Source organism: Vidua chalybeata, chromosome 1 (assembly GCF_026979565.1).
Source record: "Vidua chalybeata isolate OUT-0048 chromosome 1, bVidCha1 merged haplotype, whole genome shotgun sequence".
Taxonomy (NCBI): domain Eukaryota; kingdom Metazoa; phylum Chordata; class Aves; order Passeriformes; family Viduidae; genus Vidua; species Vidua chalybeata.
The window spans coordinates 54,285,928-54,297,399 of NC_071530.1; the positions used below are offsets into that span (position 1 = coordinate 54,285,928).

General features: G+C 46.6%; 1 long non-coding RNA gene across 1 annotated transcript; it reads right to left on the bottom strand.

Moving 5' to 3' along the window:
* Positions 1 to 8,963: 8,963 nt before the first annotated feature.
* LOC128799355 (uncharacterized) lies at positions 8,964 to 11,073 on the bottom strand. The gene is made up of 2 exons (XR_008434711.1): positions 10,451 to 11,073; positions 8,964 to 9,827 (listed from the first exon to the last, which is right to left on the bottom strand). It is a non-coding gene; the product is annotated as an uncharacterized LOC128799355 (long non-coding RNA).
* Positions 11,074 to 11,472: the final 399 nt, after the last annotated feature.

Consider the following 11,472-nt stretch of genomic DNA (forward strand, 5'->3'; position numbering starts at 1 on the left):
TAGGCAGCTGCCTGTGCTTGGCAAGGAGCAGCTGCTGGATTCTTGCAATTGCCTTCAGTGCGCACAGAAGCCCGCTGCTCTGCTGCTTGCTTTTTCGCCTTCAGTCAATTACACACTGCTGAAGCTGAGGCAGGCTGTTCAGCTTTGCTGCTTTTCAGCATCTCAGCTGCCCTTCTGCTCTGTGACAGCTCTCCAGGTTTCTTGCCTTCGCCAGGCTGCAACGTGCCCGCTAGTACCAGGAGAGAATGCAGTGTCCTTGGAATGTGCAGCAAATCTTATTTCCTGGCAAGGTCGGGCTAAGTGAGCAGTGCTGGTACACTTTCTCCTTGAGAACTGGAGCGGAAAAGCTTTTGGCTAAGATGTAGGCGACTAGAGAGGCAGAATACGCAGCTCCGGAGCTGGCCGAAAGCAAGTGCCGCTTGCCGGCGTCTTTCGGCAGAAGCGGCGCTTCGGAGCGCACCGCTGCCGCTCCAGTGATCTGTGCGCGAAGTAGCCGCTTCTTGTCCTCCGGCAGCCGGAGATCGCGGTAGCTTGCAAGAGGCGAAGAACGAAGCCGCGAAGAAGCCGGCTTGTGTGCGAAGCTCGCAGACTGCTGCAGGACGGTGGCTGCTGCTCTCCTGCCTCTTGAATTCACTCTTGGCATGCCAATGGAAGGTGTTCCAGGACAACTTTCCTGGGTTTTGACATAGTCGTCATGCATCCCACCTTGGAAATTCTTGTTGCTCCCCAGAGGCTCCGAGATGCAGAGAACACGGTGGCAGCTGCTGAAAAGAAGGGCAACTGTGAGTTGGTCAAGAAGCAAGAACCTAGGCAGCTGCCTGTGCTTGGCAAGGAGCAGCTGCTGGATTCTTGCAATTGCCTTCAGTGCGCACAGAAGCCCGCTGCTCTGCTGCTTGCTTTTTCGCCTTCAGTCAATTACACACTGCTGAAGCTGAGGCAGGCTGTTCAGCTTTGCTGCTTTTCAGCATCTCAGCTGCCCTTCTGCTCTGTGACAGCTCTCCAGGTTTCTTGCCTTCGCCAGGCTGCAACGTGCCCGCTAGTACCAAGAACTGGGCAGGAGTGGGCAGAGAGCACGGCCATCTGCCAGCAGGTTGCAGCTTGCCCAGGAAAGTGCAGTGTCCTTGGAATGTGCAGCAAATCTTATTTCCTGGCAAGGTCGGGCTAAGTGAGCAGTGCTGGTACACTTTCTCCTTGAGAACTGGAGCGGAAAAGCTTTTGGCTAAGATGTAGGCGACTAGAGAGGCAGAATACGCAGCTCCGGAGCTGGCCGAAAGCAAGTGCCGCTTGCCGGCGTCTTTCGGCAGAAGCGGCGCTTCGGAGCGCACCGCTGCCGCTCCAGTGATCTGTGCGCGAAGTAGCCGCTTCTTGTCCTCCGGCAGCCGGAGATCGCGGTAGCTTGCAAGAGGCGAAGAACGAAGCCGCGAAGAAGCCGGCTTGTGTGCGAAGCTCGCAGACTGCTGCAGGACGGTGGCTGCTGCTCTCCTGCCTCTTGAATTCACTCTTGGCATGCCAATGGAAGGTGTTCCAGGACAACTTTCCTGGGTTTTGACATAGTCGTCATGCATCCCACCTTGGAAATTCTTGTTGCTCCCCAGAGGCTCCGAGATGCAGAGAACACGGTGGCAGCTGCTGAAAAGAAGGGCAACTGTGAGTTGGTCAAGAAGCAAGAACCTAGGCAGCTGCCTGTGCTTGGCAAGGAGCAGCTGCTGGATTCTTGCAATTGCCTTCAGTGCGCACAGAAGCCCGCTGCTCTGCTGCTTGGTTTTTCGCCTTCAGTCAATTACACACTGCTGAAGCTGAGGCAGGCTGTTCAGCTTTGCTGCTTTTCAGCATCTCAGCTGCCCTTCTGCTCTGTGACAGCTCTCCAGGTTTCTTGCCTTCGCCAGGCTGCAACGTGCCCGCTAGTACCAAGAAAGGAAGTCTGCCAGCAGGTTGCAGCTTGCCCAGGAAAGTGCAGTGTCCTTGGAATGTGCAGCAAATCTTATTTCCTGGCAAGGTCGGGCTAAGTGAGCAGTGCTGGTACACTTTCTCCTTGAGAACTGGAGCGGAAAAGCTTTTGGCTAAGATGTAGGCGACTAGAGAGGCAGAATACGCAGCTCCGGAGCTGGCCGAAAGCAAGTGCCGCTTGCCGGCGTCTTTCGGCAGAAGCGGCGCTTCGGAGCGCACCGCTGCCGCTCCAGTGATCTGTGCGCGAAGTAGCCGCTTCTTGTCCTCCGGCAGCCGGAGATCGCGGTAGCTTGCAAGAGGCGAAGAACGAAGCCGCGAAGAAGCCGGCTTGTGTGCGAAGCTCGCAGACTGCTGCAGGACGGTGGCTGCTGCTCTCCTGCCTCTTGAATTCACTCTTGGCATGCCAATGGAAGGTGTTCCAGGACAACTTTCCTGGGTTTTGACATAGTCGTCATGCATCCCACCTTGGAAATTCTTGTTGCTCCCCAGAGGCTGCGAGATGCAGAGAACACGGTGGCAGCTGCTGAAAAGAAGGGCAACTGTGAGTTGGTCAAGAAGCAAGAACCTAGGCAGCTGACTGTGCTTGGCAAGGAGCAGCTGCTGGATTCTTGCAATTGCCTTCAGTGCGCACAGAAGCCCGCTGCTCTGCTGCTTGCTTTTTCGCCTTCAGTCAATTACACACTGCTGAAGCTGAGGCAGGCTGTTCAGCTTTGCTGCTTTTCAGCATCTCAGCTGCCCTTCTGCTCTGTGACAGATCTACAGGTTTCTTGCCTTCGCCAGGCTGCAACGTGCCCGCTAGTACCAAGAACTGGGCAGGAGTGGGCAGAGAGCACGGCCATCTGCCAGCAGGTTGCAGCTTGCCCAGGAAAGTGCAGTGCCCTTGGAAGGTGCAGCAAATCTTATTTCCTGGCAAGGTCGGGCTAAGTGAGCAGTGCTGGTACACTTTCTCCTTGAGAACTGGAGCGGAAAAGCTTTTGGCTAAGATGTAGGCGACTAGAGAGGCAGAATACGCAGCTCCGGAGCTGGCCGAAAGCAAGTGCCGCTTGCCGGCGTCTTTCGGCAGAAGCGGCGCTTCGGAGCGCACCGCTGCCGCTCCGGTGATCTGTGCGCGAAGTAGCCGCTTCTCGTCCTCCGGCAGCCGGAGATCGCGGTAGCTTGCAAGAGGCGAAGAACGAAGCCGCCAAGAAGCCGGCTTGTGTGCGAAGCTCGCAGGCTGCTGCAGGACGGTGGCTGCTGCTCTCCTGCCTCTTGAATTCACTCTTGGCATGCCAATGGAAGGTGTTCCAGGACAACTTTCCTGGGTTTTGATTTTATTTTTCACGCATCCCACTTGTCACGATCCGCTTCTTGCGGGGTGTCGTGATGGTTCTTTTCACTGATCCCAAAAGTGCAAAAAGGCAAACAACAAGGGACTATCAGTTAATCACAACAAATGCAGCCTTATTAGGGGCCAAAACAGTAAATGCGATAGTGGGGATCGGAAAGGAGATAAAAGGAGAGAGAGAGAGAGAAGAGGGGTATGGGAATAGCTACCAACACAGGCGAGATCCTCAGTGGTCCGGACGATGGGGTTCCGTTTGTCGTGTCGGGGCAGTCTCCAAAGTTCTGGTCGACTCGGGGCTCCAGTTATAGTCCACAGAGGAAAGAGGGGGGAGCAAGTGTAACAACGAAAGTCCATTGTAATCGCCACGCGGGAACAGGTGAGTCCACAGAAACCACCAAAGCAAGACGAATCCAATGAAGAATAAGTCCATTTGAATCACTGAAGGGAAACAGGTCATGTCATTAGTGGTCAGACCACCAATTTCCCCTCCTCCCTATAGCAGGGGTCTCAGTCTCAGTCCTTGGGAGGAGGGTTCTCATTCTTTGTTTGTCACACTGGTAACGAGGCAGATGAGGGGTCTTCAATGAAGGACCCCGGGAGTCACCCCAAAAGTTCATTTGGCTTAAGAACGGAGATTAGAAGCAGGCCGCGCATCAGGCTGCCCCGTGCTGGGTCCACGTCAGGTCTTTGCCAAGTCCTTGCCAAGTCCTTGCCAAGTTCTTACCAGGCCTTGTTGGGATCAGCCAGCATGACGGTTCAGTGGTTGCACCTGCACTGTGTCCTGTTCTAAGCCGGAACTGCAGTGGAGGAAGGGATTCTTTCTTGTGGCAATCGGAAGGCAGAATGGAAAATGAGGGGCTTCAGACGGGCTCTTACACCACCCCGTGACTGACGATTGCCCTCGAAAGATCTTCATCAGCAGGGTTCCATGGTGTCGTCGTGGAGTCTTCAGGACTCATCAAGTGTTGGCAGCACATTCCAGGGAAAAGGGAAGAGAAAAAGGAAAGGAAAGAGAAAACAGGAAAACTAAGACAAGAATTAAATCAGCAATAGTTTGTTTAAATAATAATCAATATTAATCAATTAAACAATAAATTGATCAAATAATAAACCAGTATAATCAATATTAAGCAGTAAAGTAATAAACCTAGTATCATCGATATTACTCAGTATAATTTTATAATCAAGAAACAAAAATAATTAAAACAGTGATTAAAACAAATCATAAAAGAAAATGATGTAAAACATATCTACCAACCCTATAATCTTCTTGTGTCTACAGTCCTGGGAACATCTATAGTGTAAAGGATGTTGGCCAAGTGGTGTGCATTAATTATAGATGTTAATTTTGTTCATCGTTTCATCATTCTCCAATTTACAATAAGCAAGATTACTGATAAAACAAAACCAATCATAACTAAAATCAGAAGAACAACAACGGGATGGCACAATTTGTTCAGGATACCCGTGGCGGTGGGTGACCACCCGAAAAGGGTATCCCAGCACTTGTGCTCGGCATCACTTTCCACCCTTTCTACAACACGATGTATTTCTTGCACATCATGATGAACAGTTACCAGAGTTTTCTGTCCATTCTCCTTGATTTTTCCTAGGATCTCTATTAGATCTTGATGAAGTAATGGTTGCTTTACCAAAGTAAGGTTCATCCCAATGGGAGTAGGCAGTAGCTTGTGAATCAACATGAGATTGGATTCTAAAAGTTCATGTAAGGTAACTGGAGCTACAAAAGAAAAATCACATCCTGCAATTTTAGTAAAGTTGCAAGCACAATAATTTGAATGATTTTTAGTATCTACTACTGTACTTTCTATAAACACAGTATCACAAGCGGTTCTGTATATACACGCCCATTGCCTGTATATACAAGGACTGTTTCAGAAGTCTCGTTAGGATGAATATCAAAATGACAGCTATTTTGTTCTGTGTCTAAACAGATATCTTGAGCTATTATTGCATTACCTTCACAGATAAACCCTAGTTGTTCTCGGATAGTACAGGACTCTAAATTGACAGTTTGCCATTTGTCATCAATTTGACGGGCCCATTCTCTGTGTTCAGAAGGATAGAAAGTGGGTCCATCATGATTCAATCCTAATGCGATGCTAGGGAATATCAAATGCACTGAGGCATTACTTATGGTCAGCACAAAATGCTGTGGCTGTGTTTGTGTTAGGGTCATAGGTAAAATTCACTAAATTCCACCAGGATTGGAAATCTCTTTCAAAGTCAGTGGCACTGTCCCAGACTATTTTCCTAATCTCAGTAGGAAAAGTGCCTTCTTCACCTTCTCTTATAATTGAGGCAGCAACTGACTGCATCCATAATTGAGCCTGGATACAGCTAAGAGCTAAGGAAACATTGCTTTGTGTGGCATTAAGTGCATCAATGATCAATTTTTTATCCTTCACATTTATCTTTTCCCAATTTGGTAGAATGTTTGATAGCAACCACTGATGTGTTCCCAAGGCCGATAAGGACGACTGCAGTGGTTGCTGTATTTTGGTCAAATCTCTAGTCGGAGAAGCCAATTTATTCATTAATACCTCTGAACTGATTCCCAATTCTGTTCCCACAACACCAGTTATGTCTCTTGGCACCCGTTTTTTAGGAGGGTTCCACTGTCGCAGCCAGGTTGTCCAAGCCTGAAAAGAGGTTTGCAAAAAGGGTGAACAAGCTGGTTGTATTTCTGAGACATTGTTTTGCATCAGCAATTTGACTTGTTTAAGAGACCATGCCGGATCAAATAATATCTGTTGTTGGCCAGTTTTCCTGATTATATATGGTCCAACTTCAAAAATTTTCGGGGTAAGCATAACTGGTGGCTGGGCTCGAGTGGTGGTAGTGGTGGTGGTATAAACCGTAGTAGATTGAGCTACAGCATTTATTATAAACTTAAAAGAAAGCCCTTTGGTGTTTTTTCCCCATAAACAAACCACTTCTGCAGTCTGTGTTAGTGTAAAATTGTGCCAACAATCCTGTACGCTTGGGTGCGTGCAGACCTTTTTGTGCTTAAAGAGATCCTTTCACTTTTTCTGCATGCTACCACAATTAGTTCAGACCACGGTCACTCAGCTGGTTTCTGGCCATGGGGTTGTGGTAGGATGCAGAAAAGTATTACCAGTTTGATCATGGATTAGGTGGTCTTCATGTCCCTCGGAGTTCTTCTGAAAAAGTAAACACAACGAATTCTGCCGCCGAGAGGCAGAAAAGTTAGAATGATGGAATTATCCAGCATGTATTTGTCCAATGCTCTTTCCCTAGAGCACCAGAGGCTTCCCATGCATATTTATTCAGAGGGGGTTTTAGCACAAGTGCTACTAGTCCTATAGTAAGAGAGGTCCACCAGAACAGGTTGGCCAGGGTCATGAGCTGGATTATTAGGATCATTTGGTAGAGAGCATAGGAGTCAGTGTAGATGCAGACCAAAGAGGAATTCTGTGCTTCTCGTTGAAAAACACTCCAGACAGCTATCAGCTCCCCAATGTGTGCACTACCTTCTCCCTCTGTAATCATTTGCTCACCAGAGGAAAAGTGGAGGGCTTCTGCCCTATATTTCCATACTTTTCCTTTCCCTTTAGCAGAAGCATCAGTAAACCAAGAGTTTGCTGATTGTTTGGGGCAGAAAGGAGGGGTTACTTTGATTACAGAGGCAGGTTTGTCCAAGCTCTCCGTTTCTTGGATTGGTAAAGTTTTTACAGATCCTTCTGTCATTGAGAAGAAGTTACAGTAATGTTCAAGCTGAGCATACCACTTTCTCACTAAGGCCCTCTGGGCCACCCCGTCAGGAGGGGGAGTCCCACTAGTGGCTGTCTTAATAACCTTGAAGGGGCCTCTCAATACAATTGGTTGTTTTCGTGCAATTTTTTCTACTTCTAGGAAAGCTAAGATAACCATCAACAATCCTTTTTCCCAGGTAGTGTATCTTTTCTCAGCATCTTTGGAACCACGGGAGTAAAAACCAACAGGTCTTGTCAGACCCTCAGCACCCCGCTGCCATATGTGTACTGACAGCCCTGAGGAGGCAAATCCCCATTCCACCTGGAAAGGATCTGTAGGATGGGTAGGGGTCACTGCTTGATGAGCTGTTGCTTCAAAAATCAGCAATTGCAATGCTGACTCCTGAGAAAGACTCCAATCCCATTTCACCCCTTTCCTCAACAAGTCATAAAGGGGAACAAATGGGTCCTTCTGCTTACTAGGAAATCTAGCTGGTCTTTCTACAGGAGATACAGCTGCTATCGTTTTTGGAAGGAGAATTGCTGTAGGTTTGAGTGATTCTGGAAGCCCACAAATTCAAGGGGTCCTTATCTCGGGCTTCACAGGTAATTGCATCAGGGATTCAAAGTCAGGAATTAATTTCTTTTTGAGAGTCATTTGCAGGCAAGCAGCTTTGTGCACATTTTCCAAGAGTTGGTCGGGGGTACTAATTCTAGCTATGGGATCTCCCCTTTCCAAGGGGCTTGTTCCCCCGGCCCAAAAAGCTGCACGCTGTGTCAGGGACCATGCGTCACCTTTCTCTCCTGTTGTTAAGAAGACACCATGTCCCCAGTACCCACTGGCTTCCTGTTCACTTAATTGAATTTGATCACCACCAGTGAGGGACACCCGGAAAACATATTCTGTTTCTGATTCATGTGGAGGCTGTCCATATTCCCTTTTAAGCTTAGCTAGCTCAGTGGCAGTGTTTAGTTGTGATGGTATGTGTTTGGTTGTGATGTGAGGTTGGAGATCATCATCACTGAGATAGCTATACACTGAGATAGTTTTAATCAAGGGTCTCAAGTGATGGCAGCAATGTTCCCCACAAATTACTTGCTGCTTCAAGTTCTTGATGAGGATAGATTTGTTTCATGTGAGGAGTTTCCTTCTCCTCAAGCTCTGTAGAGGAATCAGCATGATGTGATTTGTTAACATGTTCCTCTGTTAAGGCAGCTCGCAATGCATAGATCACATCTTTTGCTTCATAGAACTGGTTTTGCAAAATTTCAACTAGATTTTGAAGGGAGTCTATTATAGCATGTTCCTCACTTCTTCGCTCGAAGCCATTTTCTATAGCTGCCGTAAGACAAGCTCCCAAAACTGAGCATGAGATAGTTTTATTTTTGCCCAGTTTGAATTTTGTTTCATGTTGTAATGAACACACTCTATCGATAACATTTTCTAAGTTCAACCAATTCCTCTGTGCCCATTTTTCTCCTTCCGTAGAAGGTTTGGCATTGTGTTTGGCTAGTAGTGCATAAAATTCAGCTTTAATTTCAAGGCTAAGATTGTCACTCATTTTGTGAAGGGACCAAAACCACGACAGGGAGCTACAAACTTAAGTTCCACAAAACTACACAGCCCTCGCTGTGTCGCCCTTCGCTTCCCTGGCTGGGTGAAAGGACAATAATCTGCCTGGGAGGCTCTGCTTAGTTGCTTCAAGTTGTCCCGTCCTTCCCAGACCAGATACACAACAACAACAAAACAAGTGTCCCGCCTTTTGCACTAGTGGATCCTTTGTGAATTTCCAAAGACAGTCTGGGTGCCTTTTCAGCTGCAAGCCTTCTGTCTAGACAGAAATCCTGTCCGTGACGCCAATTTTAATGTCACGATCCGCTTCTTGCGGGGTGTCGTGATGGTTCTTTTCACCGATCCCAAAAGTGCAAAAAGGCAAACAACAAGGGACTATCAGTTAATCACAACAAATGCACCTTTATTAGGGGCCAAAACAGTAAATGCGATAGTGGGGATCGGAAAGGAGATAAAAGGAGAGAGAGAGAGAGAGAGAGAGAGGGGTATGGGAATAGCTACCAACACAGGCGAGATCCTCAGTGGTCCGGACGATGGGGATCCGTCTGTCGTGTCGGGGGAGTCTCCGAAGTTCTGGTCGACTCGGGGCTCCAGTTATAGTCCACAGAGGAAAGAGGGGGGAGCAAGTGTAACAACGAAAGTCCATTGTAATCGCCACGCGGGAACAGGTGAGTCCACAGAAACCACCAAAGCAAGACGAATCCAATGAAGAATAAGTCCATTTGAATCACTGAAGGGAAACAGGTCATGTCATTAGTGGTCAGACCACCAATTTCCCCTCCTCCCTATAGCAGGGGTCTCAGTCTCAGTCCTTGGGAGGAGGGTTCTCATTCTTTGTTTGTCACACTGGTAACGAGGCAGATGAGGGGTCTTCAATGAAGGACCCCGGGAGTCACCCCAAAAGTTCATTTGGCTTAAGAACGGAGATTAGAAGCAGGCCGCGCATCAGGCTGTCCCGTGCTGGGTCCACGTCAGGTCTTTGCCAAGTCCTTGCCAAGTCCTTGCCAAGTTCTTACCAGGCCTTGTTGGGATCAGCCAGCATGACGGTTCAGTGGTTGCACCTGCACTGTGTCCTGTTCTAAGCCGGAACTGCAGTGGAGGAAGGGATTCTTTCTTGTGGCAATCGGAAGGCAGAATGGAAAATGAGGGGCTTCAGACGGGCTCTTACACCACCCCGTGAGTGACGATTGCCCTCGAAAGATCTTCATCAGCAGGGTTCCATGGTGTCGTCGTGGAGTCTTCAGGACTCATCAAGTGTTGGCAGCACATTCCAGGGAAAAGGGAAGAGAAAAAGGAAAGGAAAGAGAAAACAGGAAAACTAAGACAAGAATTAAATCAGCAATAGTTTGTTTAAATAATAATCAATATTAATCAATTAAACAATAAATTGATCAAATAATAAACCAGTATAATCAATATTAAGCAGTAAAGTAATAAACCTAGTATCATCGATATTACTCAGTATAATTTTATAATCAAGAAACAAAAATAATTAAAACAGTGATTAAAACAAATCATAAAAGAAAATGATGTAAAACATATCTACCAACCCTATAATCTTCTTGTGTCTACAGTCCTGGGAACATCTATAGTGTAAAGGATGTTGGCCAAGTGGTGTGCATTAATTATAGATGTTAATTTTGTTCATCGTTTCATCATTCTCCAATTTACAATAAGCAAGATTACTGATAAAACAAAACCAATCATAACTAAAATCAGAAGAACAACAACGGGATGGCACAATTTGTTCAGGATACCCGTGGCGGTGGGTGACCACCCGAAAAGGGTATCCCAGCACTTGTGCTCGGCATCACTTTCCACCCTTTCTACAACACGATGTATTTCTTGCACATCATGATGAACAGTTACCAGAGTTTTCTGTCCATTCTCCTTGATTTTTCCTAGGATCTCTATTAGATCTTGATGAAGTAATGGTTGCTTTACCAAAGTAAGGTTCATCCCAATGGGAGTAGGCAGTAGCTTGTGAATCAACATGAGATTGGATTCTAAAAGTTCATGTAAGGTAACTGGAGCTACAAAAGAAAAATCACATCCTGCAATTTTAGTAAAGTTGCAAGCACAATAATTTGAATGATTTTTAGTATCTACTACTGTACTTTCTATAAACACAGTATCACAAGTGGTTCTTGTATATACACGCCCATTGCCTGTATATACAAGGACTGTTTCAGAAGTCTCGTTAGGATGAATATCAAAATGACAGCTATTTTGTTCTGTGTCTAAACAGATATCTTGAGCTATTATTGCATTACCTTCACAGATAAACCCTAGTTGTTCTCGGATAGTACAGGACTCTAAATTGACAGTTTGCCGTTTGTCATCAATTTGACGGGCCCATTCTCTGTGTTCAGAAGGATAGAAAGTGGGTCCATCATGATTCAATCCTAATGCGATGCTAGGGAATATCAAATGCACTGAGGCATTACTTATGGTCAGCACAAAATGCTGTGGCTGTGTTTGTGTTAGGGTCATAGGTAAAATTCACTAAATTCCACCAGGATTGGAAATCTCTTTCAAAGTCAGTGGCACTGTCCCAGACTATTTTCCTAATCTCAGTAGGAAAAGTGCCTTCTTCACCTTCTCTTATAATTGAGGCAGCAACTGACTGCATCCATAATTGAGCCTGGATACAGCTAAGAGCTAAGGAAACATTGCTTTGTGTGGCATTAAGTGCATCAATGATCAATTTTTTATCCTTCACATTTATCTTTTCCCAATTTGGTAGAATGTTTGATAGCAACCACTGATGTGTTCCCAAGGCCGATAAGGACGACTGCAGTGGTTGCTGTATTTTGGTCAAATCTCTAGTCGGAGAAGCCAATTTATTCATTAATACCTCTGAACTGATTCCCAATTCTGTTCCCACAACA